At 42.4% G+C, this 20367-nt stretch overlaps 1 long non-coding RNA gene across 1 annotated transcript in view; it reads left to right on the top strand.

Moving 5' to 3' along the window:
* The window catches only part of LOC145520564 (uncharacterized), a 47834-nt gene extending 28095 nt beyond the window's left edge, over positions 1–19739 (top strand). Inside the window, exon 4 of the long non-coding RNA XR_014064598.1 lies at positions 16684–19739. This is a non-coding gene — a long non-coding RNA (uncharacterized LOC145520564). The remainder of the gene's footprint in view (positions 1–16683) is intronic.
* Positions 19740–20367: the final 628 nt, after the last annotated feature.

The raw sequence follows: 20367 nt of genomic DNA, 5'->3' as shown, positions 1-20367 counted from the left end.
CCCACACACCATGTGGTGTGGCCAAAAAAAAAAACTCATATGCAAATAAGATGCTCAATAGATGAATGAGCAAAACATATGATCTGATCATCTATGCAGGAGGAAAGAAATTAGTAAACAAACATTCATAAATGATCCACCTTGCTGTGATCAAAGAAAAACAAATTAAAATATTCATTAAGTACCATTTTACACCTATTATATTATAGAAAATAATGATAATCCTCAAGGCTAATCAGGTTCTGATGAAGTTAGCACAGTTATACACTGCTGATTGCAATTTAAATAGGTTCTGTTTTTAAAGTGATTTAACTACATATAGCAAAAGCCATAAAATAAAAATTATCTTGGATTCAATAATTCCATCAGTAGGAATTTGTCCTAAGGAAAAAACCCAAAGGAGAGAGAAATGTCTTTGTGTGAAGATATTAATTTACAAAACTAAAAAACCAAAGGCAACAGACAAGGAATGGTTAAAGTGAGCATTTACTTGATAGAATATTGGACAGTCATGGAAATGAAAACTATGAAAGCTACCCAGCAACAGAGAAAATGTTAATATTGTACAAAATGTTAAGTTTAATGCTGAAAAGTAGCATGTTGAACCATATGAAGTTATTATTTTTGCACTGAAAAAATGGCAAATATTGAAAATTCCACATGGTTCAACCTTAGCTCTGCATGGATATAGACAGATAAAAATATCTTCCTGTGGACTAGACCTATGAGGAGACACAAAGAGAAAAATGGCTGAAAGGTGTTACTATCAAGGATTAACTTTTCAGCTTCTTTTATCTTTCCTGTTCTTGTGATATTATGTGTAAAATCCATTTTAATGTTAAAACATCGAAGATATGATTGCTATACAGATAAAAACATCTCATGAAACAAGTTAAAGAGTATGATTGTGCTGAATCTTGCCATTTCAGATTCTTTAATTCATTGTACAAGAATCAATGAATTAAGTTTTCCACTAGAGAAAGGACTAATTTTTAAAAGATCTAATCAGAAATGTCAGCTTGAGTTGTAAAGCCACATAGCAGGGGGTCAAGCACCAACTTTTACAGTCAAATCCCATTTATTATTATAATACTTATAGAACACTGGAAAAATTCATTTAACCTCAGTTCCCCTTTCTGTAGTTTCCCTAGTGGCTCAAATGGTAAAGAATCTACCTGCAATGTGGGAGACCCGGGTTTGATCACTGGTCGGAAAGATCCCCTGGAGAAGAAAATAGCAACCCAAGATGGGAGCAATAATGGAACTTTCATGAGAATTGTTGTAAAGATTGATAGATTGGTGATGATTATCAACCTCTTAATTGAGTCTCTCCCCTTCATGGATCACAGCCTTGTCCTGGTGAAGGGGCTTGTATAACTCAATGAAGCTATGAACCATGCCTTGCAGGGACACCCAAGACAGATCATAGAGAAGAGTTCTGACAAAATGTGGTCCACTGGAGAAGGGCATGGCAAACCACTTCAGTATTCCTGCCTTGAGAACCCCATGAACAGTATGAAAAGGCAAAAAGATAGGACACTGAAAGATGAATTCCCCAGGTCGGTAGGTGCCCAACATGCTACTGGAGATCAGTGGAGAAATAACTCCAGAAATAATGAAGAGATGGAGACAAAGCAAAAACAACACCCAGATGTGTGGATGTGACTGGTGATAGAAGCAAGATCTGATGCTGTAAAGAGCAATATTGCATAGGAACCTGGAATATTAGGTCCATGAATCAAGGAAAATTAAAAGTGATCAAACAGGAGATGGCAAGAGTGAACATTGACATTTTAGGAATCAGCGAACTAAAATGGACTGGAATGGGTGAATTTAACTCAGATGACTATTATATCTACTACTGTGGGCAAGAATCCCTTAGAATAAATGGAGTAGTCATCATAGTCAACAAAAGAGTCTGAAATGCAGTACTTGGATGCAATCTCAAAAATGACAGAATGATTTCTGTTCATTTTCAAGGGAAACTATTCAATATTACAGTAATCCAAGTCTATACCCCAACCAGTAATCCTGAAGAAGTTGAAGTTGAATGGTTCTATGAAGACCTACAAGACCTTCAAAATTAGTACCCAAAAAAGATGTCCTTTTCATTATAGGAGACTAGAATGCAAAAGTAGGAAGTCAAGAAACATCTGGAGTAACAGGTAAAGTTAGCCTTGGAGTACAGAATGAAGCAGGGCAAAGGCTAATAGAGTTCTGTCAAGGGAATGCACTGGTCATAGCAGACACCCTCTTCCAACAACACAAGAGAAGACTCTACACATGGACATCAGCAGATGGTCAACACCAAAATCAGATGACCTAAATCAAATCCCTGACGATTATACGGTAGAAGTGAGAAATAGATTTAAGGGACTAGATCTGATAGACAGAGTGCCTGATAAACTATGGACAGAGGTTTGTGACATTGTACAGGAGACAGGGATCAAGACAATCCTCAAGAAAAAGAAATGCAAAGCAGCGAAATGGTTGTCTGAGGAGGCCTTACAAATAGCTGAGAAAAGAAGAGAAGTGAAAGACAAAGGAGAAAAGGAAAGATATATCCATCTGAATTCAGAGTTCGAAAGAATAGCATGGAGAGATAAGAAAGGCTTCCTAAGTGATCCATGCAAAGAAATAGAGGAAAACAATAGAATAGGAAAGACTATAGATCTCTTCAAGAAAATTAGAGATACCAAGGGAACATTTCATGAAAAGATGGGTTCAATAAAGGACAGTAATGCTATGGACCTAACAGAAGCAGAAGATATTAAAAAGAAATGGCAAGAACACACAGAAGAACTGTACAAAAAAGATCTTCACGACCCAGATAATCATGATGGTGTGATCACTCACCTAGAGCCAGACATCCTGGAATGTGAAGTCAAGTGGGCTGCAGGAAGCATCACTATGAACAAAGCTAGTGGAGGTGATGGAATTCCAGTTGAGATATTCCAAATCCTAAAAGATGATGCTGTGAAAGTGCTGCACTCAATATGCCAGCAAATTTGGAAAACTCAGCAGTGGCCACAGGACTGGAAAAGGTCAGTTTTCATTCCAACCCTAACGAAAGGCAATGCCAAAGAATGCTCAAACTACCACACAATTGCACTCATCTCACACGCTAGTAAAGTAATGCTCAAAATTCTCCAAGCCAGACTTCAACAATACATGGACCTTGAACTTCCAGATGTTCAAGCTGGTTTTAGAAAAGGCAGAGGAACCAGAGATCAAATTGCCAATACCCTCTGGATCATTGAAAAAGCAAGAGAGTTGCAGAAGAACATCTACATCTGCTTTATTGACTATACCAAAGCCTTTGACTGTGTGGATCACAATAAACTGTGGAAAATTCTGAAAGAGATGGGAATACCAGACCATCTGACCTGCCTCTTGAGAAACCTCTTGAAAATGCAGGTCAGGAAGCAACAGTTCCAAATAGGAAAAGGAGTACATCAAGGCTGTATACTGTCACCATGCTTATTTAACATACATGCAGAGTACATCATGAGAAACCTTGGGCTGGATGAAGCACAAGCTGGAATCAAGGTTGCCGGGAGAAATATCAGTAACCTCAGATATGCAGATGACACCACCCTTATGGCAGAAAGTGAAGAACAACTAAAGAGCTTCTTGATGAAAATGAAAGAGGAGAGTGAAGAAGTTGGCTTAAAGCTCAACATTCAGAAAGTAAAGATCATGGCATCCGATCCCATCACTTCATGGCAAATAGATGTAGAAACAATGGAAACAGTGTCAGACTTTATTTTGGGGGGCTCCAAATCACTGCAGATGGTGACTGCAGCCATGAAATTAAAAGATGCTTGCTCCTTGGAAGAAAAGTTATGACCAACCTAGACAGCATATTAAAAAGCAGAGACATTACTTTGTCAACAAAGGTCCATCTAGTCAAGGCTCAGGTTTTCCAGTAGTCAGGTATGGATGTGAAAATTGGATTATAAAGAAAGCTGAGCGCTGAAGAATTGATGCTTTTGAACTGTGGTGTTGGAGAAGATGCTTGAGAGTCCCTTGGACTGCAAGGAGATCCAACCAGTCCATCCTAAAGGAAATCAGTCCTGAATATTCATTGAAAGGACTGATGTTGAAGCTGAAACTCCAATACTTTGGCCACCTGATGTAAAGAGCTGACTCATTTGAAAAGACCCTGATGCTGGGGAAGATTGAAGGCAGGAGGAGAAGGTGATGACAGCAGATGAGATGGTTGGATGGCATCACTGACTCAATGGACATGAGTTTGGGTAAACTCCGGGAGTTGGTGATGGACAGGGAGGCCTGGCGTGCTGCAGTCCATGGGGTCACAAAGAGTCAGACATGTCTGAGCGACCGAACTGAACTGGAGGAGGACATGGCAACCCATGCGAGTATTCTTGCCTGGAGAACCCCATGGACAGTATGAAAAGGGAAAAAGACATGACACCAGAAGTTGAGCCTCCCAGTTTGGAAGGTGACCAATATGCTACTGGGGAAGAGTAGAGGGAAATTGCTAGTAGCTCCAGTAAGAATGAAGTGGCTGGGCCAAAATGGAAATGATGCTCAGCTGCAGATGTGTCTGCTGGTGAAAGTAAAGTCTGATGCTATAAAGAACAATATTGCATAGGAACCTGGAATGTTAGGTCCCTGAATCAAGGTAAATTGGACATGGTCAAGTAGGAGATGGTAAGATTGAACATTGACCTCTTATGAGTCAGTGAACTAAAATGAGAGAATTTAATTTATATGACCATTATATCTACTACTTTGAGTAAGAATTCCTTAGAAGAAATGGAGTAGCCTTCATAGTCAACAGAAGAGTCTAAAATGCAGTACTTGGGTGAAACCTCAAAAAAATGACAAAATGATCTTTGTTCCAAGACAAATCATTCAACATCACAGTAATCCAAGTTTATGCTGCAACTACTTATGCAGAAGAAGCTGAAGTTTATGGGTTCTATGATAACCTACAAGACCTTCTAGAACTGACACCAAAAAAAAAAATAGATGTCCTTTTCATAACAGGGGATTGGACTGCAAAAATAGGAGTCAAGAAATACCTGGAGTAACAGGCAAGTTTGGCCATAGAATTCAAAATGAAGCAGGGCAAAGGCTAACAGTTTTGTCAAGAGAACATGCTGGTCATAGCAAACACCCTTTTCCAACAACCCAAGAGAGGACTTGACACACGGACATCACCAGATGGTCAATAGTGAAATCGGATTCACCAAGTTCTCTGCAGCTGAAGACAAAGAAGCTCTATACAATCAGTTAAGACAAGACCTGGAGCTGACCGTGGCTCAGATCATGAGCCCATTATTGCAAAATTCAAGCTTAAATTGAAGTAAATAGGGAAAACCACTAGGCCACTCAGGAATGACCTAAATCAAATCCCTATGATTATACAGTGAAGGTGACAAATAGATTCAAGAGATTAGACTTGATAGACAGAGTGCCTAAAGAACTATTTAAGGAGGTTTGTAACACTGTACAGGAGGCAGTGACCAAAACCATCCCAAAGAAAAATAAATGCAACAAGGCAAAGTGGTTTTCTGAGGAGGCTTTACAAATAGCTGAGGAAAGAAGAGAAGTGAAAGGCAGATAAGAAAGCAAAAGATATACCCAACTGAATGCAGAATTCCAGAGAATAGCAAAGAGAGATAAGAAAGCCTTCTTAAGTGAACAATGCAAAGAAATAGAGGAAAACAATAGAATGGGATAGACTAGAGATCTCTTCAAGAAAATTAGAGATACTAAGAGAACATTTCATGCAAAGATGGGTTCAATAAAGGACAGAAATGGTATGGACCTAACAGAAGCAGAAGATACTAAGAAAAGGTGGCAAGAATACACAAAAGAACTGTACAAAAAAGATCGTCACAACCCAGATAATCACGATGGTGTGATCACTCACCTAGAGCCAGACATCCTGGAGTGTGAAGTCAAGTGGGCCTTAGGAAGCATCACTATGAACAAAGCTAGTGGAGGTGATGGAATTCCGACTGAACTATTTCAAATCCTAAAAGATGATACTGTTAAAGTGCTGCACTCAATATGTCAATAATTTAAAAACTCAGTAGTGGCCACAGGACTGGAAAAGACTGGTTTTCATTCCAATCCCAAAGGGTAATGTCAAAGAATTTTCAAACTACCATACAATTGTGCTCATTTCACATGCTAGCAAGGTAATGCTCAAAATCCTTCAAGCTAGGCTTCAGCAGTATGTGAGCTGAGAACTTCCAGATGTACAAGCTGGGTTTCAAGTAGGCAGAGGAAACAGAGATCAAATTGTCAACATTTGACTGATAATGGAGGAAGCAAAAGAATTTCAGAAAGACATCTACTTCTGCTTCATTGACTATGCTAAAGCCTTGAACTTTGTTGTTCATCACAACAAACTGTGGAAAACTCTTAAAGAGATGGGAATAGAGACAGACCACCTGACCTGTCCCCTGAGAAACCTGTGAGTGGGTCAAGAAACAACAGTTAGCACTGGACACAGAACAACTGACTGGTTCCAAACTGGGAAAGGAGTATGACAAGGCTTAGTTAACTTACATGTAGAGTACATCATGCAAAATGTCAGGTTGGATGAATCACAAGCTGGAATCAAGATTGCCAGGAGAAATATCGACAACCTCAGATATGCAGGGGTGTGTGTGTGTGTGTGTGTGTGTGTGTGTGTGTGTGTGTGTGTGTGTGTGTGTGTTAGTCCCTCAGTCATGACTTACTCTTTTCAACTCCATGGACTGTAGCCCCCAGGCTCCTCTGTCCATGGGATTCTCCAGGCAAGAATACTGAAGTGAGCAGCCAAAGGATCCTCCAGAGGATCTTCTCGACCCAGAGGTCAAAATTGGGTCTCCAGAATTGCAGGCAGAATCTTTACTGTCTAAGCCACCAGGGAAGTCCATGCATATGATACCACTCTAATGGCAGAAAGTGAGGAGGAACTAAAGAGCTCTTGATGAAAATGAGAGAAAGACCGTGTGTGGAGAAGGAGATGGCAACCCTCTGCAGTGTTCTTGCCTGGAAAATCCCATGGATGGAGGAGCCTGGTGGGCTACAGTCCATGGGGTCACAAAGAGTCGGACATGACTGAGCGACTTTTTGATGAAGGTGAAAGAGGAGAGTGAAAAAGCTGGCTTGAAACTCAACATTTAAAAAACTAAAATCATGGCATCCAGTCTCATCACTTCATGGCAAATAAAAGGGGGAAAGTGGAAGCAGTGACAGATTTTATTTTCTTGCACTCCAAAATCACTGCATGTGGTGACTACAGCCATGAAATCAAAAGATGTTTGCTTCTTGGAAAGAAAGCTATGACAAACCCAGACAGCATATTAAAAAGCAGAGATATCACTTTGCCAACAAAGGTCCATCAAGTCAAAGCTATGGCTTTTCTAGTAGTTACGTATGGATGTGATAGTTGGACCATAAAGAAGGCTGAGCACTAAAGAACTGATGCTTTTGAATTGCAGTACTGGAGAAGACTCAATCCTAAAAGAAATCAACCCTGAATATTCATTGCAGTACTGTCACTGAAGCTGAAGCTCTAATACTCTGGACACCTGATTCAAAGGGCCGACTCATTGGAAAAAACCCTGATGTGGGAAAGACTGAAGGTAAAAGAACAAGAGGGCGGCAGAGGATGAGATGGTTAGATAGCATCATCAACTCAAAACCAGCCTGCACTATGATATATGTAGAATTATCTTTACAATTAAAACGTATAATAAAGATTTAGAAGTAAGTGCAATTGCAAGTTAGAAACAAATTTCCCTTCTCCATCTTAACCAATAAAACAAGAAGTCTAAGTGACCCTTGGTCATACTTTTTAGAAGTATCTGCCATAAAATCTTTTGTGCTCATCACTTACTCATCACTTGTGGATATACTTTCTCATCCTTTGGAACAATAAGATTTTGAAGGCTATAATTCATTCCTTTTCTGTCCCTTTATTGTCTATGTATCTGTGTTCCTCTTGGGGATTTTCTCTCTCTCATATGGTGGATCAATCACATGACTTCGCTTCCTCCATCACAAGGGCAGTAAGAACCCAGGCTGAGCAATGAAATTCCCTTTTCACAAACAGCACCTGAAAAGAAAATCTCTCCCTCTGAAATAGTAAGAAGGTTCTGTCCTGAGCTGGCAGGGCCATGTCGGTTGAGATTAGTGGACCTGTGATGCACTGTCCAGCTATCCTTTTCAAGTAAAGCCTCTAATTTCCCCAGCTGCCAGTGTTGCCTGCTGATTGCTCAGAGCTGGAATTGCTGGAATTGCTCACCTGGAATTGCTATCGGCCACAATGAAACACTTCATCAAAGTTATGTCCCCTTCCAGAGAGTGGCTCATAACCAATGCCCTGCTAATAGAGAGATATAATGGCATAGACTCTTTGCTTCAACAATGTGGAGACCATTTTGAAGGCTTCTAGAGCTTCCTGTAGGATTAGGCAAGGCTTCAGTTTGCAACCACTTCAGACGTGAGCATCTTTCTTTGCCTTGTCATGGCTTTCTCAGTTCCCCACAGGTACAGTTTCCAAGAGCTCTGCCCAATAAATCTGTATGCAACTCTCCATTCAAGAGTCTGCTTCCAGGGGAAGGAGAGGGTGGGACAAAGCATTGACATATATACACTACCATGTGTAACATAGACAGCTTCCGGGAAGCTGCTGTATAACACAGGGAGCTCAGCTCTGATGACCTAGAAGGGTGGAATGGTGGGAGGGAGAGTCAAGAAGGGGATATATGTATACTTAGAGCTGATTCACGTTGTTGTACAGCAGAAACCAACACAACATTGTAAAGTAATTATCCTACAATTAAAAATAAATTTTTTTAAAAAGGAAAAGCAAATTCTAAAAGAAAAAAATCTGCTTCTTGGGATCCCAACTTAAGATAGTTGGTGCATGAACAGAGCTTGTCTCATGATAAAAAGAACAGAGAAATCCAACTATGTTCTCTGAACACCTAGATTATGTTAAACCGAAAGCCAGAACGCTCCTCGGTCTTCCAAGTTCCCTAAGTCAATAGATTTCATTTTTAACTTAGTTTAGCTAAAGCCAGGTCTTAATCTCTTACCTCTCTCTTACCTCTAAAGGAGTTCTGCCTGGTACATAAACACTGTCTCATCTCCTGCAACTGAACTCAATTGTTCCATAGTTATTTTATGTCTGTGTTTCATATAATGACAGCCTTGTAAGTTGTTCTAATAAAATGAAGGGAAAAGATTGTATCACAAAACAAGGATGGTAAGTACTAGACACTATATGCACCTACAGATTTAATAATATTATTAGCATATTAAAATTTCTGAGCCGTGTTGCAGTAATTTTTTTTTTTAATTACAAGAAAACCTGCTTAACTTCTTTCTAGGTAGAGTTTAGCCTATCTGTATGGCCACAGAACATTGTAGTGCAAGCATGGCACCCAGATAGGCTTGGTTTTTGCCTACAGGGTGGAGATCACCAGATTTCAAGCTTCTCCTTCAGTGTGTTCACTGGTCCTCTAGTGTCCTGGGAATTAGCACAGTTTTCACCATATTGATTACCAGGGACAGTTGAAGGAACAGCAGCAGTCTCCATCTTCTTCAGCTGACTTCATTACAGCTACCGCACCCAAGACATTATATTCCTTATGGCCCACAACTCATAAAGAAAGAAACTGCTGGGATGTCCCTGGTGGTCCAGTGGCTAAGACTCTGTGCTCCCAATGCAGGGGCCCTGGGTTCAATCCCTGGTCGGGGAACTAGATCCCACATGCTGCAAGTAAAAGATCCTATGTACCACACCTAAGACCAGTGCAGTCAAATACAGAAATATTTTTGAAAGAAAGAAAGGGAGCGAGGGAGAAAGGAAGAAACTGAGAATCTGAGAGGTTCACTAATTTTCCCTGAAAAGTTTTCTTTTCAGCCTGATTCTCCTGCCCCTCAATGCCCAAATAATATCCAAAAAGCCAGTTCTTTAATTGGACTTAAAGCCCTACATCCAAATGTCCAACTAGAGCTTGGTAACATCAATTTCACCACATCTGGACCTCAAACACATACCTTTTTTTTTTTTTTTTTGGTCTTTATCTGATAGCCTACAGGCTCAGGATGCCCTGAGTCAAAAGACACACTTGCTTACTGGCTGGAGGCAATAAATGAGATGTCCCAGGATTTGTTTGCACCAGAAGCCCAAAATGGACCTAGAAAACTCAGCTCTCTAAATGTGTTCCCTAGGAAATTACTCTGCATAATCAGAGAAGAAAGAAAAAATAGAGGTATGCAAAGATTCTCAGTAAAAGTGAAACAGACTCCACAGCTGTGGTCTTTCTACTCCGTGCCACTTCTTGATACTTTCAAATCCAGAAAAGTGATTCCCTGGGGAAAGGCTGGAGAACGCAAGGTCCAGCCAGAGAGTGAAGCCCCTTCCTGTATCTGTATTTAGAGCTACTTCTGCCAAAAATGACAGTTCAGGATAAAGAACTCTGAGATTCGCTGATGGGCCAGTGGCTAAGATTCCACACTCCCAACACAGGGGGCCTTGTGTTTGATCCCTGGTCAGGGAACTAAACCCCACATGCCATAACTAAGAGTTCACATGCCGCAACTAAAGATCCCACATGCTGCACCTAAGACTCGGTGCAGCAAAATAAATAAATAAATATTTTTTTTAATTTTACAAAAAGACAAAGCACGCTGTCTTCCCAGAATCACTTTTGGATAAATAAACCCAGTTTAAACGAACACCTGAAAGTCTAGCCATACCCTTGTTGAGTTACCAGTTGATTTCTACTGGATGTCATATGTGAGGCTGTTTTTCTGGGTTGAAAGACCTTAAGGCTAGAGATAGGATGAAGTAGCTAGAGTTGCTATAGGGCCAAGGTCAACATCAGACTCTGACACTCTGAAGGCTTGGAGAACCGACTGTCTGTGGCTTCAGCTATTCACATCCCTTATAGCTGCAGTGGTTCTGATAAGCAAGTCACGAAACTAGGATTCTGCTCCAACTTTAGCAGCCAATCAGTTTTCCTGCCCCTCACAAATCCCTTCTCCAGAGACTTCATGCCAACCGATAGCTTCAGGCCAAGTGACTTTGAACAAAACCAATTCAAAGCTAGCCATGCCACTGGCTGGCCAGGAACCAACAAATTTTCTAGATAATTTGAAGTGAGATACAGGGACTGTTGAAGGTCCCAGAAGTTGGTACTGCAGCATGTGACAAGGACAGACAATGACCCAAGTTGGGTGCACGTCAGAGTTATGGAGCTTCAGAGACTTTCAGACTTGTCAAGGAGATGAGCAAAGATGTGCAGATAGGAGCAGACTAGAAAGAACAAAGCTCCGCATGTGAAAATGGTTGACTGCGGACTGTGTATATATGTATGTAAAAATTTCTGTGAGATGCTGCTGTCGCCACTTAACATAAAAGGTGTTCCAGGGGGTTTTAATTCTAGTGGCCAGTTCTATGATACTGTATGTATTGCACAGCTGATTACAGGAGTTAAGACTATTCAGTGAATATTTGTTGCATTTTACTACCATGGCCAAAGATAATTTCAGAATGAAAGTTTAGTGTCCTAGTTTTAAAAAAAAAGGAATGAAGCTCCAGAAAAAGAGAGAGCAGCTGCCTGATGACCTCTAATACACTGTAAAGCCCAGCTGACCCACCTACAGTTCAGTTTCATGGGATTTCCCAGGAACCTTTCCACAAACCCTGTTTACACAAATTAGCCTTAAGTGGGTGAGTTCCTCTAGCTCACAACCAATGACCTCATTTGAGGAAAACATATCCATATATTTAAAAATCACTGGAACTTCCCTGGCAGTCCAGTGGTTAAGACTTCACCTTCTAATGCAGGAGGTGTGGGTTTGATCCCTGGTCAGGGAGATAAGATACCACATGCCTCATGGCCAAAAAAAAAAAAAAAAATAGAACATAAACAACAGAAGCAATACTGTAACAGATTCAATGAAGTCTTTCCAAATGGTCCATGTCAAAAAAAATTTTTAAAAATCACTGATTGAATGCCAGTCAGGCATAACTGTACTAAGCATTGCTGATACCCTTCTACTGGGAATTCAAACTCAGAAATAAGTACTTACTTTAAAACAGGTATATAAAAAGTGTCTGGAGGAACTTAAAAGAGGTACTGTACAATATGCCTATGGGGTGGGAGTTGGGGGCAGGGGGACAAAAAAGCTTCCCAGGAGAAGGAGGTGATGTGAAGGAAGCTCAGCTAGAAGGATAGGGAAATGTTTGCCAGGTGGACAAGAAGGTCACCCCAGGACGAATGAAGCTGTTGTTGTTGTTCAGTTGCTAAGTTGTGTCCAACTCTGTGACCCCATGGACTGCAGCATCCAGGCTCCCCTGTCCTTCACTATCTCCCAGAGTTTGCTCAAACTCATGTCCATTGAGTCGATGATGCTATCTAATCATCTCATCCTCTGCCGCCCCCTTCTCCTCCTGCCCTCAATCTTTTCCAGCATCAGGATCTTTTCAAATGAGTCAGCTCTTTGCATCAAGTGACCAAAGTATTGGAGCTTCAGCTTCAGCATCAGTCCTACCAAAGAATATTCAGGTTGATTTCCTTTAGGATTGACTGGTTTGATCTCCTTACTATCCAAGGGATTCTCAAGAGTTTTCTCCAGCACCACAGTTTGAAGCATCAATTCTTTGGCACTCAGCCTTCTTTATGGTCCAACTCTCACATCCATACATGACTACTGGAAAACTATAGCTTTGATAAAAATACAGTGGCCCAAGCAAGCCTAGCAACATTTGAGGACCACAGGAAGAGCATCACTGTGTCAGGAACAGAGAGGGAGGAGAACAAACGAGGAGGAGGAAACTGGACCTGTTAGCAATGCTCTACATGAGAGGAATGCTAAGAGTTTTAGATTTGATATTTCACTCAAATAGAAGACCAAGGAAACTTTGAAAAGGAAGCAATGTGGCTATTAGTATTTTAGAAACGGAAAGGAAGAAGAGGTTGGAGTCAGGAACGCAAATCAGAAACTGTTGGCCTGCTCCCAACAAAAGAATCTCTTGACTAAGATAGTTAAGGCAGGGTCCAGAAGAAGAGCATACATCCAAAAGCTATTAAGGAGGTGGACTCTATAGGACTCTGGGCTTCACTGGTGGCTCAGATAGTGAAGAATCTGCCTGCAATATGGGAGACCTGGATTCAATCCCTGGGTCAGGAAGATCCCCTGGAGGTGGGAATGACTACCCATTCCAATATTTTTGCCTGAATAATTCCATGGACAGATATGCTTGGTGGCCTACAATCCATGGGGTCACAAAGAGTTGGACACGACTGAGCCACTAACCCACACACTACAGGACTCTCATGCCTACATGTGGTAGGAAGCGGAGAATGTATGATGACACAGAGATTTCTAGTGGAACAACTGGTGGTTAGTTGGGCCATTCACTTAGGTGGGGAGTCCAGGATTATTATTATTAGGTTATTACAAGATATTGAGTATAATCCCCTGCACTATATAATAGGTCCTAGATGTCTTAGTTTTAGTAGGAGAAATTTGAGCCTTTTAAACATTAATGAGAAGGATTCACTGGAGAGGGAGAACTAGAATTCAGGAGAGAGGAGGAATCAGGGATACTATATGATTCATAAGAGAACAGGTGAGATTTGTGAGTCATGCAAGTGTCTTGAATGGATCTTGAGCCTGGGAGATGCGTCCAGCTGAGGATGTGAATTTGGAATTGAGGATAAAAGCTAGGCTGGAGGTGGCATCACCCATGGAGATTGAAAAGAAATTAGAGACAGGAGCAAACACTGAGACATGTTAATGCTTAAGGAGGGGGCAGAAGTAAGGGAGGAGGCTGAGGAAACAGTGCCCAGAGGGCTCGTGAGCGATAGTGAAGGTCTAGAATCACATGGTCCCTCCTCACCTCGTGTCTGGGTCACCAAAAAAGCCTCTGAGGACTTCCCTGGTGGTCCAATGGCTAAGACTCCGAGCTCCCAATGCAGGGGGGCCCAGGTTCAATCCCTGGTCAGGGAACTAGATCCCACGTGACACAACTAAGAGTTTTAATGCCACAACAATGATCACAGATCCTGAGCGCCGCAACTAAGACCCGGCTCAGCCAAATAAATAAAATTTTAAAAAAAGCCTTCTGACTGGTTGCCCAATTACTCCATCTCTAATGCAGCATCTTCTGGCCCACCACCAGGACAGGGAGGCAGGGGGCAGTAAACACCCAGCAGACATGTGACAGGTGAGGTGACAGATGTCCTGAATCTCCATTTCCCTCCGCCGTCTGCCTGCTGTGTAACTTTGGGCGAGCCCTCTTTCTCTTCCCATTTCAGCTCCCTTGTGTGTAAAATAAGGACACCATTTACTTTCACAACCTCGTAGGGTTGTCCTAAAAATTACATGAGTTCCTGGCTGTGAGAGCGTTCAAAACACTTGTAAATCACAACCCAGGCATGAAGAACAAGTATTCATCTAGAATTACTGTTTGCTTCATGGTTCATCCTTCCACAAAGAGTTCCACTGGCTCCCTTTCCTGGCTCCCAGCAAGGCAATGGATGGCACTGCCACCACCCAAACACAGTCACCCCTTTCCTTTTCAGGTCATTCCAAATCTGAGTCACGGTTAAGCAAATGTAATGTGTTTGCAGGTAGAGTTGGCACAATGTGCTCTATTTGTTTTCTGGCCCAGTCCTTTAATTGCACTTGGAAATAAACAGCCCACTACAGAGGGAAGACGAGAGAGTGTTTTGGAAAAAGAGAGAAAAAAGGAAACTGAAATGGATTTGGTGCAGGAATGGGGCGGGAGGTAACATCACACAAATGTTAAAGACCTGAGAAGAGCTGCAGTTTCCTAAGGGCATTCAGAGTGAAGTCTCCTTGTTAGGTAGACTCCTGGGCCTGGGTTTCCTGGTCCCAGACCCCAACATGAGTCTCCATTTCGTTCATACAAATCATTAAAGTCTCTCCATTGCCCCAGTGTGCTGTGTTCTAGCCCCAAGTCTCCCCTCCAAAGATACCTTCTGAGAGCATCCCCTCCACCTCCTGTCAAGCCCAGCTCAAGCTTCTTCTTTTCGAAATTTATTTTGATAATTTTTTCATGTGGACTGTATTTAAATTCTTTATTGACTTTGTTACAATACTGCTTCTGTTTTATGTTTTGGTTTTTTGGCCTCAAGGCATGTGGGAATCTTAGTTTTCCCCTATCAGGGATCGAACCCACACCCCCTGCATTGGAAGGCGAGGTCCTAACCACTGGGCCTCCAGGAAAGTCCCTAAATCTTTCTAGAACTTAAAATCTAAACCATAGTTGGGCACATCACTATAGGTCCTCCCTCACTCTTCCGTTGCTTCACATACACTGGCCTTTTCCAATATCATTGACCTTAAACAAGTTACGTACTGGATGCTTGATATCCACTTATCTATTCAAGGTACATAGTCTCCCCATTTTACAAAGGAAGAGATTAAGTCTCATGGAGCTGACTATTTTTCACAACCTTTTCAACAGAACAATAGTTTCTGTAACTACTGGTGAGAGTGTTATTTGTGTTACAGATCTTACCAGTTTCGCAGAGGGAAAATGTTTGCCCAAAGTTGGCAGGTGTCAAGGCCTCCTGGGCAAGACAGTAAAGTTCAGGCTGGTATTTCTCCTGACAGGTAGGGTCTGTCTCTTTGCTTTCCCTCTAGTTCCCCCAATGATGCCAGTTACTGAGGAGATGTCTGGGCATCTGGGAAAGAGGATGCCATCGTAAAAAGAGTTGCTGAGAGGGAGATAGGAGGACCCCAAAGATCCATACTATGTTTCAAATTTCTCTCCAGAACAGAGCAAATATCAACCACATTTCAGCCCCTCACACCATCTTTATAAATCAGATTCCCAAATAGCTTTGGGGGAAAATGATTTTCTTTTCCTCTTCACTGTTAAAAATGCTTAATTTGCTAATATTTTTAATGTTATCTTAATCAGAGCAGACTGTGATTTTCACATTTTAAGCAGAACAATCCTTTCTGTATCTTAGCACTTTAGCCTACCGGAATGTTATTTGCAGTTCTGTGAACTGAAGCAGACTCACCACAATTAGCCATCACCATGGTAATTTTATGCCTTTTGTTTTCTGTTTTTGTTGCAAGTGCTCATCAAAGAGATTGAAGCTTTACTGATGAAACAAAATCCATTACCTGCCTTTGGATTTAAGTGCACCACATTTAAAGACATGTTTTCACATCGTATGGTGTTCCATTTCTAGCTGACTTCTCAGAAATAAATAAAATGTGCTGTCTAGAGCCAAGCAAGCTGCTTTTACTTGCTTTTCCTTGAGCTGAGACTGGCAGATTCTCTGGCAAAAATGTCGTGGCTTTCAGTGGGAACATAGCCTCTGAGAGTTGGTAAAGCCTTCAAACCCTCTACGAGTCCCTTTCGTTTTCTTGGATGACCTCAGATGCTACACAGTCGAACTGAAACTCGCTTTCCACATGGAGCAGGAGGATAAGAGTGCAGCTAGGGTCAACTGTCTGCAGTGATGACAGCCAGCTGTCTCCCCATCCCAGATGGCACTCCTCCTATCAAGAGGGGCACTCTATTTCCCTTAAACTTGAGTCTGGCCCTGGGACATCTTCCAACCATTATACCATGACAAAAGTAATGTTATACAAACTCTGGGGTCCAGGCCTCAAGAGATCTGACGGTTTCCATTTGCATTCTCTTAGGATCCAACAGCTGTGTGAAGAAATGGTGAGTGAACACCTGGAGAGTGAGCCCTCGCCAGCTGCCAGCCACTCCAGATGCCTGAGCTGAGGCACCAGACATGTTAGGGAGTCTACATTGGACATGCTGGCCGCAGCCAAACCCTCAGCTGAACAAAGACACAGGTGACCCCAGCCAACACCATGTAAAGCAGAAGAACTGCCCAGCTGAGCTCAGCCGACCCACAAAACTGTAAGAAAATAAATAGCTATATCAAATGGTAGTTTCCAGAGGACAGGGAAAGGGGGAAATGGGGAGTTGTTGTTCAATGGGTACAGAGTTAAAGTTATACAAGACGAACGTGTTCCAGAGATCTGCTGGTCAACGTAGTGCCTACAGGTAACATACTGTGTTGTGCACTTAAAAATTTAAGAGAGTAGATTTCATGTTAAGCATTCCTACGACAACAGAAAAGCAAAGGGACTCAAAGAAACACAAGAGAACCAATCTTTTAAACACACATCTTACTTTGTGGTAGTGATGCTATCACAGGTGTATCATATGTGCAAACTCATCAACTTGTATACACTAAATATGTGTGGTTTTTATATCACTTCTATCGCAATAAAGCAGAAAGAAAGAGGGAGGGAGGGAGGGAGAGAGAGAATGAAAGAGAGAGGGAAGAAGGGAAGGAAGGAGGAAGGGAAGAAAGAATGGGGGGCCTCCATCTTTCTGGCGTGCCCCCTCAATGAGACCAGCAACATCATTTACAGGAATACTTAGGCACCATCCAAATAAAGCAGTTCAAATTGGAGATGGCTTGTGAATGTGAAATGATCCAGCTATTTAATGTAGATTGTTTTACGGTATTAATAAAATTGAGTGTTCTGGGAAGTGCCTTTTAAGTGCACCAGGTCTAAGCCCAAGGTTCTAGAAAGCTTTTAGTTTAAATGCAAACTCACTGGAAATGTGAGACCTGCCAGCATTAAGGAGATGTCTGGCTCAATGGACAGGATCCAGAGAGACTATTCCCCTAGACCAAGCATCTCTGTGTCCATTTTCATCCAGGAAAGGTAGATAATGTTCAAAAGCTTAGAGAGTGGAGAGCCGAGGAGGCCAGATAGGAAGCCAAAAAGAAAAGGAAGGTAACTTTTGCTTGCCTGCAGGTGAATTCAACTCAAGAAAAACTGGAAGGTAAAAAGAACTGGAATTTCTTTTAAAAAATTACTTTGGAACCCAGTCATCTGTGACTAGCTATGACTGTGGGCAAGTCACTGTCCTTCCCAGAAGTCGCTGCAGATAACTTTTCTTAGCACACAGAGCTGTCGTGGAAAACAAGAGAGGAAAGGGGGCCGGTAGGGTTTGTGAACCATGAGATGTTGTTGGTATGTGAGAAATTGTTATCACCCAAGCAGCAGCTGCTGCTATAGCCTGAGTGATCAAAATGGCAGTAATAAAACAAGGTAATACTCCTTAGTGGAACATTGTGGATTTTCCCCATAAGTAATAGACACTCTGATTTAACATCGCTTCCCAAGAATTCCACGTGAGCATGCGCCAGGTTCTCATCAGGAGACAGAGACCACTCCAGTATTCTAACAGAGAAATTTTATTATAAAGACTTGTTATCTTGATATAAAATTCTTAAGGCGATAACTAAGTGAGCTTCCGGAATGGCCAGAAATGGGACTGGTTGCTAGGATATGGGGCCTTCAGTCCTCATGAGGTTCTGCTCTCTCAGCTCCTGCCCTCTGACCAGACAATGGGTGGGACCACTTCTCTGCCCTCCCCAACTCCATAACAACAGCCAGGAACCATCCAGGGCCATGGCAACGACATCCACGGACCTGACACTCAGTCATGTCTCTTGGCTTTCTCGCAGGGAGCTTTGCTGCTTGCCTACTTTGCAAACTTCTACACAGCTGGGCTGAGCGGAGCATTAGGCAGCTTTAAAAATTGATGTGAGTGATTATTCTTTCATGAAGCACCGCAAATCCAACAGCACGAGGCCAAGGGAAAACACACGGCAGCCGCCACCTCCCTCTGCATGTTCCTTGTGGACTTGAGCCTCTGAAAGAAGGTGCAGAGAAGGCCCAGGCTACAGCACACAGCACCCGCCCCTGAAGGAGGTGCCACCAGGCCACGGCACCAGATGTGTGCAAGGGCATGTGGCTCTGGAGGGCCCCTGGCGTGTCTCACCCCCTGCACCTCCCTGCACCCCTAGATCAGCCACGGGATGAAGAACTCATAGCTATGCCCCCAGCCTCCATCTCTGCTGCCCTGAGCAGTGGGAAGCCTCCCTCCTGGGGCTTTTACTCACTGCTTTCCCAATCAGCACACTATTGGCCCTAATTTTCTCCTTCCCTCCTCCACCTTCTATTCTCTTTTTCTATCTCTCCTTTGTCCTTCCTTCCATTCATTCCTGTCTGTCAGTCCATTTTTCCCTTTCTCATGGGCCAACTCATTGTAAAAGACCCTGAGGCTAAGAAAGACTGAGGGCAAGAGGAGAAGGGGCCGACAGAGGATGAGATGGCTGGACGGTATCACCAACTCATGGACATGAGTTTGAGCAAACTCCGGGAGATAGTGAAGAACTGGGAAACCTGGCATGCTGCAGTCTGTAGAGTCACGAAGAGTCAGACACAACTTAAGAGGTTGAACAACAACAACGTGCGCCCAATCCCTCTCGATCTGTCTGTTGAGTTCTCTGTGTCTAGGGGGATGGGAGGAATCTGTCTACATTTCTCTGCACATGCACACATGAGTTTGTGTGTGTGTGTTTCCCTGATGCTTTCTGTCTCCTATGGCTTCTGGGCCTCTCCTTGGTCACCAATTTCAGTTCTAATCTTTCTGAGTAGAAAGGCACCCTGGAGTAGGGGAAGAACTCATGTTTATCCCTTTCTGCTTCTGAAAAGAGGAAGTGTTGGGGGGGTGCATGGGAGGGGCAAAGGAGCTCCCTGGTGGCCCAGTGGTTAGGACCCTGTATTTCCATTGCAGAGGGCATGGGTCCAATCCTGGTCAGGGAACTAAGATCCCACTAGTCACATGGTGTGGCCAAAAAAAAAGAAAGAAAGAAAAGTGGAAGTGTGGCAAAGATTAATTCAACTCAGGACACAAGTATAGGGTCCCAACTGTGTGCTAAACAATGAACCACAGGTGAACAGTTCAATTCAACACATTATTTAGTAAGTACTTACTATGCACTGGGCCACATATTCACTCATTACAAGAGACTCGAAGAGGAATCAGATGGGTGCAAGTGCTATAGATCCCAAGGTCTGGTAAGGGAGGCAGATGCATGCAAGATGCTACAAAAAGGGAATCTAAATCAGGCTGGGGAAGAAGTTCATCAAGAAGGGCTTCCTGGAAAAGGGAGTCCTCCTCCTAGACTGTTGGTTGGAATGTAAACTGATGCAGTCACTATGGAGGACAGTATGGACTTTCCTTAAATAACTAAAAACAGAGTTACCATATGATCCAGCAATCCCACTCTGGTTCACATATCCAGAGAAAAGCATAATTCAAAAAGATACAGGCACCCCAGTGTTCACTGCAGGACTATTCAAAATGTCCAAGACACAAAAACAATCTAAGTGTCCATCAGCAGATGAAGGGATAAAGATGTGATACATATATACAGTGGAATACTAATCAGCCATGAAAATGAATGAAATAATCTCATTTGCAGCAAAGTGGATGTACCCACA

Source organism: Giraffa tippelskirchi, chromosome 9, assembly GCF_054371585.1.
Source record: "Giraffa tippelskirchi isolate mGirTip1 chromosome 9, T2T-mGirTip1v1.2.pri, whole genome shotgun sequence".
Lineage (NCBI taxonomy): Eukaryota > Metazoa > Chordata > Mammalia > Artiodactyla > Giraffidae > Giraffa > Giraffa tippelskirchi.
This window is presented reverse-complemented; position numbering and strand designations above follow the sequence as displayed.